Source organism: Oryctolagus cuniculus, chromosome 13 (assembly GCF_964237555.1).
Source record: "Oryctolagus cuniculus chromosome 13, mOryCun1.1, whole genome shotgun sequence".
Classification (NCBI taxonomy): domain Eukaryota; kingdom Metazoa; phylum Chordata; class Mammalia; order Lagomorpha; family Leporidae; genus Oryctolagus; species Oryctolagus cuniculus.
In genome coordinates, this window is record NC_091444.1 from 102,502,804 (window position 1) to 102,513,212 (window position 10,409).

The window sequence follows — 10,409 nt, forward strand, 5'->3', positions numbered from 1 at the left end:
TTTCCAGGAACATATTGAAGTACTATCATATAGCTCAGAAATTTTGATATTTCAGTAATTTCCTATTAAGAATATGAAAAAATGAAAGAAATGGAACTAGGAATCCTTGCTTGGTGAGAGCTAAATAAAAGCTTTTGTTTCTTTCAAACCCGTGCTCTCCATTCCAGGCCGGCTGGAGGGAAGACAGCTGATAACTTTACCCTGCATTATCTGGGTCTTGGGATCTTGAAAACTGAGGAACTTGAAATTTCAAAGACTCAGCCTCTTGCCTGAAGAAGAGGCCTGCATTTACCTTTGAGGACAGACTGTTTCCTTGTTTCCCAGTCTTTAGAAAAACATGTTCCTACACAAAGGATCCTATTCTGTAATCAAAAGAGCTGAGAAAATGCATTGCTGTTCTCTTCTGAATACTATTGTAAGTATTTTTCTTCAGGATGGGAGTTACAGCTCTGCTAATGATTCTTTCTTAAGGTTAGTTTTGCTCTTTTCTGTCCTTGAAAGTAATTGATTCTTCTTGCAGATGTATTATATATGCATTCTGCCTGTTCTTGCTTAAACTAAGATCAAAGAGCCTGGCACATAATAGGTATTCAATAAAAGTTAATCATTATTCAAAATAACAGCACGGGACTTCCACCTGTCCTGTAGGATGAAAGTTCGACTATTCATATATCAGTAGAAAGGGAAGTGGATCTTACCAGGTAGAGAGACATCAGACATATCTGGGTTGTAGATTACTACAGAACTTTATTGCTGTACCTTCCAATTATTGAGGTTATTTAATTTTGTAGAGAAATGGGTGCTTATGAGTGAAAAATTACTGGTTAGGGATTCCTGCCTGAGAGACAGGTAGGTGGATTAAGGAAGGCTTTGAGTGTTGAGGAGGATGCAGAATGAGAAAAGATTGTTAGAAAGTGTGGAAGGACTTGAGTATTTGCTCCCAGTGTCACCTTTCCTTCCCTCAGCTCAGCAGCTCTGTCTCTCTCTCTCTCTCACTCTCTGCCCTTCAAACTTCTCTCCCGTAGAGGATTTTAAAGTCAATCCAGCAAGATACAAACTATGCACTTCTCCCAGGGGTATTAGCATTCTAACTAGGACTCAGGTGTGTTTTTGTTTTTTTTTTTTTTTTTTTTTTTTTTTGGTCAGGCAGAGTTAGAGACAAAGAGAAAGGTCTTCCTTCCTTTGGTTCACTCCCCAAATGGCCGCTATGGCCAGCACGCTGCACCGATCCGAAGCCAGGAGCCAGGTGCTTCCTCTTGATGTCCCATGCGGGTGCAGGGCCCAAGCACTTGGGCCATCCTCCACTGCACTCCCGGGCCACAGCAGAGAGCTGGACTGGAAGAGGGGCAACCGGGACAGAATCTGGTGCCCCAACTGGGACTAGAACCCCGTGTGCCGGCGCCGTAGGCGGAGGATTAGCTTAGTGAGCCGAGGCACCGGCCGGGGACTCAGTTTTAATTTAGCAGCAACTCCAAGGTCTGGGCAGTTGAGCAGAGCAGCCTCATCCAAGACCACAGCATGGATAGGGGTCTATGTGAAATTCAAGTTCAATTTTTAAAAAGTCATCAAGCCCATACAAAGCATGTTGGAGAACCAGAGTCAGCCTGCAGCCTGCTGCTTTACAATTTTTTTAAATGTTAATTAACTTGAAAGGCAGAGTGATGGAGATGGGGAGTGGGGAGGAGCTTGAGAGAGAGAGCCAGAGAGATCTCCCATGTACTATTTCACTCTCCCTATGGTCATAACAGCCAGGGCTGAGTCAGGCCAGAGCCAGGAGCCAGGAACCCCATCCTGGCCTCCCATGTGGGTGGCTGTGGCCCAATTACTCAAGCCATAATCCAGTACTTTTCCAAAAACATTAGCAGGAAGCTGGATCAGAAGCAAAGCAGCCAGATTGAACCTGATATGGGATGCCAGTGTCACAAGTGCTGCTTAACCTGTAGTGCCAAAACAATGGCCTCCAACAATTACATCTTGACCTTGACTAGAGTCTCACTTGTTTGGTTTGGAAAAACAAACAAAAATAAATAAAAGGAAGGCACTTCTCAAAGTGGAGCAGACTTTAACAACAAACACATTCTTGGTTGTTTTTTTTTTGTTTTGTTTTTTTTAGGATGTCACTGTAAGAACCAAACATCTCCAGGGAAATACAACTTCCCATTCCCATTGACATCTACTGACATCTGTCTGTGTGCACTCACGATTGAGGGGCCACTTCTTGGAAAACTGTCGAATAACTCCCACACTTACCAGCTGCCTGCTTGTCTAGGTCTTTGTTTGAAAGCCTGCATCCATCACTAGAGGGGAGGGTGTCTGTTATTTGCTACAGTGACCGATATGTTTAGAAATCAAGGGAACAGCTGTTGATTGAATGCACTTGGCAGCAAGTACTGAGGCAGGCATCACATACATTAGCGTGTTGAACCGTCTCCACAGCTCAATGGCTAAGAATCATTCCTATTAGACCGATGAGTAAACTGGAGGGCCTTACTGACTTACTCAAGTAAGCAGCCACACCAAACTGGAATCTGACAATAGAGCTAAATGGCCCTGGAAACCTGGGCAGTGTCCATAGATCAGAGCAGGGAACCACCCAGGAACCACACAAATTCCTGGAAAAGCTTCTAAGCCCCTTCCTCTCCCACCCTCTCCTTTCTCTCACTAAAGAAAATGACCCGAATATACAGTTTTCAGCCACCCACTGGGTAGCAATCCTAATTTCACATGTAGATTTTCTTTAACTCATAAATTGTAAAGCAGCAGGCTGCAGGCTGACTCTGGTTCTCCAACATGCTTTGTACGGGCTTGATGACTTTTTAAAAATTGAACTTGAATTTCACATAGACCCCTATCCATGCTGTGGTCTTGGATGAGGCTGCTCTGCTCAACTGCCCAGACCTTGGAGTTGCTGCTAAATTAAAACTGAGTCCCCGGCCGGTGCCTCGGCTCACTAAGCTAATCCTCCGCCTACGGCGCCGGCACACGGGGTTCTAGTCCCAGTTGGGGCACCAGATTCTGTCCCGGTTGCCCCTCTTCCAGTCCAGCTCTCTGCTGTGGCCCGGGAGTGCAGTGGAGGATGGCCCAAGTGCTTGGGCCCTGCACCCGCATGGGACATCAAGAGGAAGCACCTGGCTCCTGGCTTCGGATCGGTGCAGCGTGCTGGCCATAGCGGCCATTTGGGGAGTGAACCAAAGGAAGGAAGACCTTTCTCTTTGTCTCTAACTCTGCCTGACCAAAAAAAAAAAAAAAAAAAAAAAAAAAACAAAAACACACCTGAGTCCTAGTTAGAATGCTAATACCCCTGGGAGAAGTGCATAGTTTGTATCTTGCTGGATTGACTTTAAAATCCTCTACGGGAGAGAAGTTTGAAGGGCAGAGAGTGAGAGAGAGAGAGAGACAGAGCTGCTGAGCTGAGGGAAGGAAAGGTGACACTGGGAGCAAATACTCAAGTCCTTCCACACTTTCTAACAATCTTTTCTCATTCTGCATCCTCCTCAACACTCAAAGCCTTCCTTAATCCACCTACCTGTCTCTCAGGCAGGAATCCCTAACCAGTAATTTTTCACTCATAAGCACCCATTTCTCTACAAAATTAAATAACCTCAATAATTGGAAGGTACAGCAATAAAGTTCTGTAGTAATCTACAACCCAGATATGTCTGATGTCTCTCTACCTGGTAAGATCCACTTCCCTTTCTACTGATATATGAATAGTCGAACTTTCATCCTACCGGACAGGTGGAAGTCCCGTGCTGTTATTTTGAATAATGATTAACTTTTATTGAATACCTATTATGTGCCAGGCTCTTTGATCTTAGTTTAAGCAAGAACAGGCAGAATGCATATATAATACATCTGCAAGAAGAATCAATTACTTTCAAGGACAGAAAAAAGCAAAACTAACCTTAAGAAAGAATCATTAGCAGAGCTGTAACTCCCATCCTGAAGAAAAATACTTACAATAGTATTCAGAAGAGAACAGCAATGCATTTTCTCAGCTCTTTTGATTACAGAATAGGAGCCAGCATTGTGGCATAGTGGATATATGACATCAGCATCTCATGTGGGAGCTGGTTTGAGTCCTGGCTGCTCAGCTTCCAAACCAGCTCCCTGCTAGTGTGCCTGGTAAAGCAGCAAAGAATGACCCAAGTCCTCAGTCCCCTGCACCCATGTGGGAGACCAGGAAGAAGCTCCTGGCACCTCTGGCTTCAGCCTGGCCCAGCCCTGGCTGTTGTGGCCATTTGGGGAGTGAACTAGCAGATGGAAGATTCTCTCTCTCTCTCTCTCACTCTGCCTTTCAAATACATCAGTCTTTAAAAAAGGAAAAAATTATTATACTTCAAGTAAAAATCATGAGTGTAGACTACGGGAGATGCAGAGAAGCATAAATTCTCTGTCCCCACATTGACGGATGGCTTATAAAACAGCCCATTATTAATGTCTGACTCGGGCATGTTTTTGTTTTCTTTCCTTGTCTGTGGGTATGAGGTGTGGCACAGGGCTGGATGGTGATGAACGATTCGCTGTTCATCTCTAAGATTGATGACCTGTACACTGTAAAATGGAAGATTTCCTGTGAGCTAGTCTAGAAGCAAATACACATGATGGAGGAAGATCTGAAGACTTGAACATCTAAGGGTCCTGGGACCCAGTGGGAGCCCGCTGGTGGCCTCCGGCAGTCCTCCACAGAGGGCATTTCCTTCGCTTCTCTGAGTCATTTCTTCCCTGGCAGGCAGGGATCATATCCTCCTCTTCTCGGGAGCTGGGAGGGTTGGATGCAATGAGACAATGGATCTGAGCACTCAGCGATGACAGCTGTTTTAATTGTTTACGGCCTTTCTCCTCTGCAATTTGAAATCACCCATTTCAACCCCTGAGTGCTTTGTTCAGACTCTGGCCTGCTCCTGCCTGGGCTTCTGCAGGGCCTCCTTGCTGATCTCATCCCCAAACCATTCCGCTGCTGCTGAAACCAATTTCTGCACCACAAGTTGGAGACTTGCAAAATCCTTCCATTACTTCCTTTCCTTTTATGAAGGCAATACAATTCATACACTTTAAAGTGTTTGATGGATGGAGCTTTTTTTTTTTTTAAAGACTTATCTATTTGAAAGGGAAACAGAGACAGAGAGACAGAGAAAGGAAGAAACAAAGAGAACTTTGATCTGCTGGTTCATTCCCACAAATGCCCCCCACAGTCAGGGCTAGGCCAGGCCAAAGCCAGGAGCCTGAAACTCCATCCAGGCCTCCCACATGGGTTTCAGGGGCCCAAGTACTTGAGGACATCTGCTGCTGCCTTTCTAGGCACATTAGCAGGAGGCTGGATCAAAGGCTGAGCAGTCAGGACTAGAACTGGTGCTCAGATACGGGCTACCAGCATTACAAGCAGCGGCTTAACCCACTGTGCCGTAGCACCAGCCCCTGGTGGAGTTTTGCAGTTGTGTACCATGGTGTAGTCACCACCTTTTCAAGACACAGAGCAGCAACCCCCCCCCCCCCCACACACACACACCTACCGCCTCTCCTTTGCGGTCCATCCCCTCTTCCTAACCCTCCTCTCGTCAACTCCTGAGGGGCCTTCTGTCACTAGAGTGTCTCAGACTTTTATGTAGATGCTTCCCAGGACTTTTTAAAAATGAACTTTAAAAATTTTGTGACATATACATTAGGTCTCTGTTTCCAGGCTCACAGCTCCTAAAACCCTTGGAGTCTCCAGAGTGATAAGTGACATCTGTATGCTTATGAGAAAGGCCAAGGCAGGATTACAGGTTAGGACTTCCAGCCTCACCCTCAACCTCCCAGGACAGGAGAGGGGCTGAAGGTCGAGTTGACCACCAACAGCCAGTGAGTCAGTGAATCGTGCTACTTGTGATGAAGCTTCCCTAAAAGCCCGAAAGTGCCCAGGTAACATGACATGTGGAGGCTCTTGGAAGATGGCATGGCTGGAGAAGGCAGGGGAGCTGTGCCTACAACCTCTTCTCCCATGCCTCACCCTGAACAGCTCCTCTGTGTATATCCATTATAATGTCTTATAACAAATGGATGTCGGAAGAGTGTTTCCCTGGGTTCTGTGAGCCATCCCAGCCTTCAGTGAAACCCAAGGAGGGGATCATTAGAATCCCAGTTTTGTTTTTTGTTTTTTTTTTTGTTTTTTTGTTTTTTTGTTTTTTTGTTTTTTTTTGTTTTTTTTTGTTTTTTTGACAGGCAGAGTTAGACAGTGAGAGAGACAGAGAGAAAGGTCTTCCTTCTGTTGGTTCACCCCTCAAATGAACGCTATGGCCAGCACACTGTGCCGACCCAAAGCCAGGAGCCAGGTGCTTCCTCCTGGTCTCCCATGTGGGTACAGGGCCCAAGCACTTGGGCCATCCTCCACTGCCTTCCCAGGCCATAGCAGAAAGCTGGACTGGAAGAGGAGCAACTGGGACAGAATGCAGTGCCCCAACCAGGACTAGAACCTGGGGTACCAGCGCTGCAGACAGAGGATTAGCCTAGTGAGCTGTGGCGCCGGCCAGAACCCCAGTTTATAGCAGGTCATGGCAATTGGTCACTACAACAGGATGTGATGCTGTCTCTGGGCAGTGTCAGCTCAGTGTTGAATTGATTCACAAGACACTCCATCCAGTGTCTGCTGCAGAATCCCTTGGTGTGTATGGAGAAGAAAATCCCACACGTGTAGTGTCAGAAGTGTTATGCTGCGTGCTGAATGAGACTAGGAAAACCACTTTGAATTTTCTTAATTCGATACCTGTACCGAGAGCCCTAGAAACCCTGTAAATCTGGGCGGTTAGGGTCCACAGGAGCACAGTAGCAAGCAGAGACTACATGGAGAGGAGACTGGGAAGTTACAGGCTGCCACTTCCAAACTTGAGTTAAGGAAATACCTTCCCCATTGCATTAGATCTGTGGTGATTTCATGCAAATATTAAAAGGGAATTGGAAAATTCATGTAATGCAGTGGCCCTCAGAATGATGTGTGTAGAAGGCATTTAAGGACAATTTTTCTGATGCTTAATAAACAGTTGTGTGTTTGTGTCAAACATGTAGGCATTGGAATGATTTCTGCTGTCAAAAATATTTTAAAGGGGCAGGCATAATAGTGAGAGAGTTAAGCCACAACCAAGGACAGCTGCATCCAGTAGTGGAGGGCCTGGTTCCGGTCTCAGTTACCCTGCTTCTGATCCAGCTCCCTGCTAATGCACCTGGGAGGCAGCAGGTGGTACAAATACTTAGATTCCTGCCACCCACTGGGAGACACAGATGGAGTTCCTGCATCCTGGCTCTAGCCTGGTGCATCCTGGGCCATTGCAGCCATTTGGGGAACCAACCACAGGATGGAAGATATCTCTCCCCCTCCCCAACACCCCTGTCTCTTTCTCTCTCTCTCTGATGCCCTGTCTTTCAAATAAATAGGTTTTTATAAAAAAAAATTTTAAAAACAATTGCTTCCATGAATAGAAAACTTTAAAACTGATTGTAATGTGGTCGAATAAGGTAGTGCAGTTTTAGTAACCAAGGAGCCTATCAATGGGGCATGAGTTTCTGTAATTTTTTTTTTCATGAGACTCCTTTTTAACACAGTCTTTTTTCTTTTTAAAGATTTTATTTATTTATTTGAGAGATAGTTACAGCCAGTGAGAGGAAGAGACAGAGACAGAGGTCTTCAATCCGCTGATTCACTCCCCAAATGGCCTCAACGTCCGGAGCTGCGCCAATCCAAAGCCAGGAGCCAGGTGCCTCCTCTCAGTTTCCCACGTGGGTGCAGGGGCCCAAGGACCTGGGCCATCTTCCACTGCTTTCCCAAGCCACAGCAGAGAGCTGGATCCAAAGAGGGGCAGCTGGGACTGGAACCGGTGGCCATATGGGACACTGGTGCCTCAGGTGGAGGATTAACCCACTGCCCCACGGCGCCAGCCCCGAGTTTCTGTAATTTTTGTCACCACACATCATGACTCTTTGAAGTGTGTACAAGGCAGTGCTGGCTTTGTACAGTAGGGCAGGGCTATAGAAATAACTGCATAAAAGTAAAAGCAGGCAAAGTAATACTACCTATTAATGGGAAAAATTTTAATTGTCTGGTGACCTTTCAAATACCTGTACAGGTGAAGCGGGGTGAAAGGGCTTGGCACCTCCGCCTCGTATGGTACCTTCTCCTTTGTTGCCTGAGCCCTTGCGTCAGACCGCTTTTGCTCAGACCTGCGTGTAGGTGCGGTAGTCAGGAGAGGAGTTCTGGTAGCTTGAGCTCTCTGCGAATAGTCCCTGACCCAGGGCTTGCCTCCCCCCAGGAGATAAAGAGGTTTGCATAGAAATAATGACTGTTTTATCAAGAATTTATAGGAGCTGGGCCGGCGCCGCGGCTCACTAGGCTAATCCTCCACCTAGCGGCGCTGGCACACCGGGTTCTAGTCCCGGTTGGGGTGCCGGATTCTGTCCCGGTTGCCCCTCTTCCAGGCCAGCTCTCTGCTGTGGCCAGGGAGTGCAGTGGAGGATGGCCCAGGTGCTTGGGCCCTGCACCCCATGGGAGACCAGGAAAAGCACCTGGCTCCTGGCTCCTGCCATCGGATCAGCACGGTGCACCGGCCGAAGCGTGCCGGCCAAAGCGGCCATTGGAGGGTGAACCAACAGCAAAAAGGAAGACCTTTCTCTCTGTCTCTCTCTCTCACTGTCCACTCTGCCTGTCAAAAAAAAAAAAAATTTATAGGAGCTGCTTTTCCAGACCCCTATCTCCAAAGTCAACTCACCAAGGTCAGAGTTTCACAACTCTTCTCAGACCCTCGCTGACATCCAGGTGTCTGCCTCCATTCACAGCCACTTCTTGACCTCCCTTCCTTTTCCCTGCTCTTGTACTTAAAAATGGCCGGCTACAAGGCACAGCAAGATGGTGTCTTTAGGCCTATGTCCCAGCCATTTCCTCAGTCTACCAGGACTGGAAATAAATTCACTTTCTGTGCTTTAACTTCTTGCCCTCACGTCACTGGATTTTTCGTGAGGCAGGCAGACAAGCTTGGACTCAGTAACGCAGGTGGCCTTCATTCTTTGCAGTCCCTATATGCACGAATCTCAGCATGCTGAGTTAAACGACACTAGTCCTCCAACCACATGATTCAAAGTTTAATTCCACGCACTACAGGATGGAGAGGGCGATCTTGTGAAATACGGAGTCGCTGATTGTGCGAGCACACACTTTGCTGTGAGGTCTTCAGTCTGTGACTCACCACATAAATAGCAGATGTGCACTATGATGAGTGACAGCAGTTCTTTCCAACTCTGTCCTTACTGACTACTGCACCTCTGTTACTCAGTGCATAGACAACGAAATATGGGGTTGTGTTCATGAGCTGATAACTCATGAATAATGAGTGACCACAAGATTTCTATGTATGCTAGTTTGAAGTTGTCACCTGCGCTCTCTGCACAAATTTAAACTTGTCTCCCTTCCTTCCAGATGGTGACACCGTTCTGATAACATTTTAGGAACATTGGCAGTTATCGGATCTCATGTGTAGAATTTTGAAGCCGTCTTTTCAGAGGAATTTCTGTGTGTGCTGCTTGTCAATAATGTGCTTACCTTGAGCAACATACTGGGCAGAATGCAAAATAGATGGGGAAGCCAGAGGCCCTGTGAAAGGAGGAGGGTAGACACGAGTAGGAGGTAGTCTCCACCTCTCCACATCCTGGCCTACCCTATGTCCCCTAACACAGGCTCTTTTTCTCTCCATTGTGGATGGGCTTGCTTGACACAAGATCATTCTAGATTGGCAGAGCAGCATGAACCCAGGCACACAGAAATCAAGATTCTTGATGTTCTTGGGGGGCTGAGAGAAGCCTGGACTGATGATGGGGAATATAAGAAACTAGCATTTGACAAGTAATATGGAGTTGTTAGTAACTAGGTGCTGCTCCCAGTCTTTTTTTTTTTTTTTTAAGATCTATTTATTTGAAAGAGTTACAGAGAGAGGTAGAGACAGAAAGGTCTCCCATCTGCTGGTTCACTCCCCAGATGGCTGCAATGGAGCTGCACCGATCTGATGCCAGGAGCCAGGAGCTTCTTACAGGTCTCCCACGTGGGTGCAGGGCCCCAAAGACTTGGGCCATCTTTTGATGCTTTTCAAGGCCATAGCAGAGAGCTGGATCAGAAGAGGAATTGCTGGGACTCGAACCAGCACCCATGTGGGACGCCGGCACTTCAGGCCAGGGCTTTAACCTGCTGTGCCACGGTGCCTGCCCCTTGCGGTCCTAATGTTGGGTGCAGGAAGTGAAAGGTAGTGTGGAGGGAGAGGGAAGTGAGAGGAGAAAGATTAAGGAGCCAGTAGAATCGCTAATTTTAAAAAATTCAATGGGAAAAATTTGGCACAGAACTTAAGACCTCGCTTGGGACACCCACATGCATATTAGGGTACCTGGTTCGAGTCCTG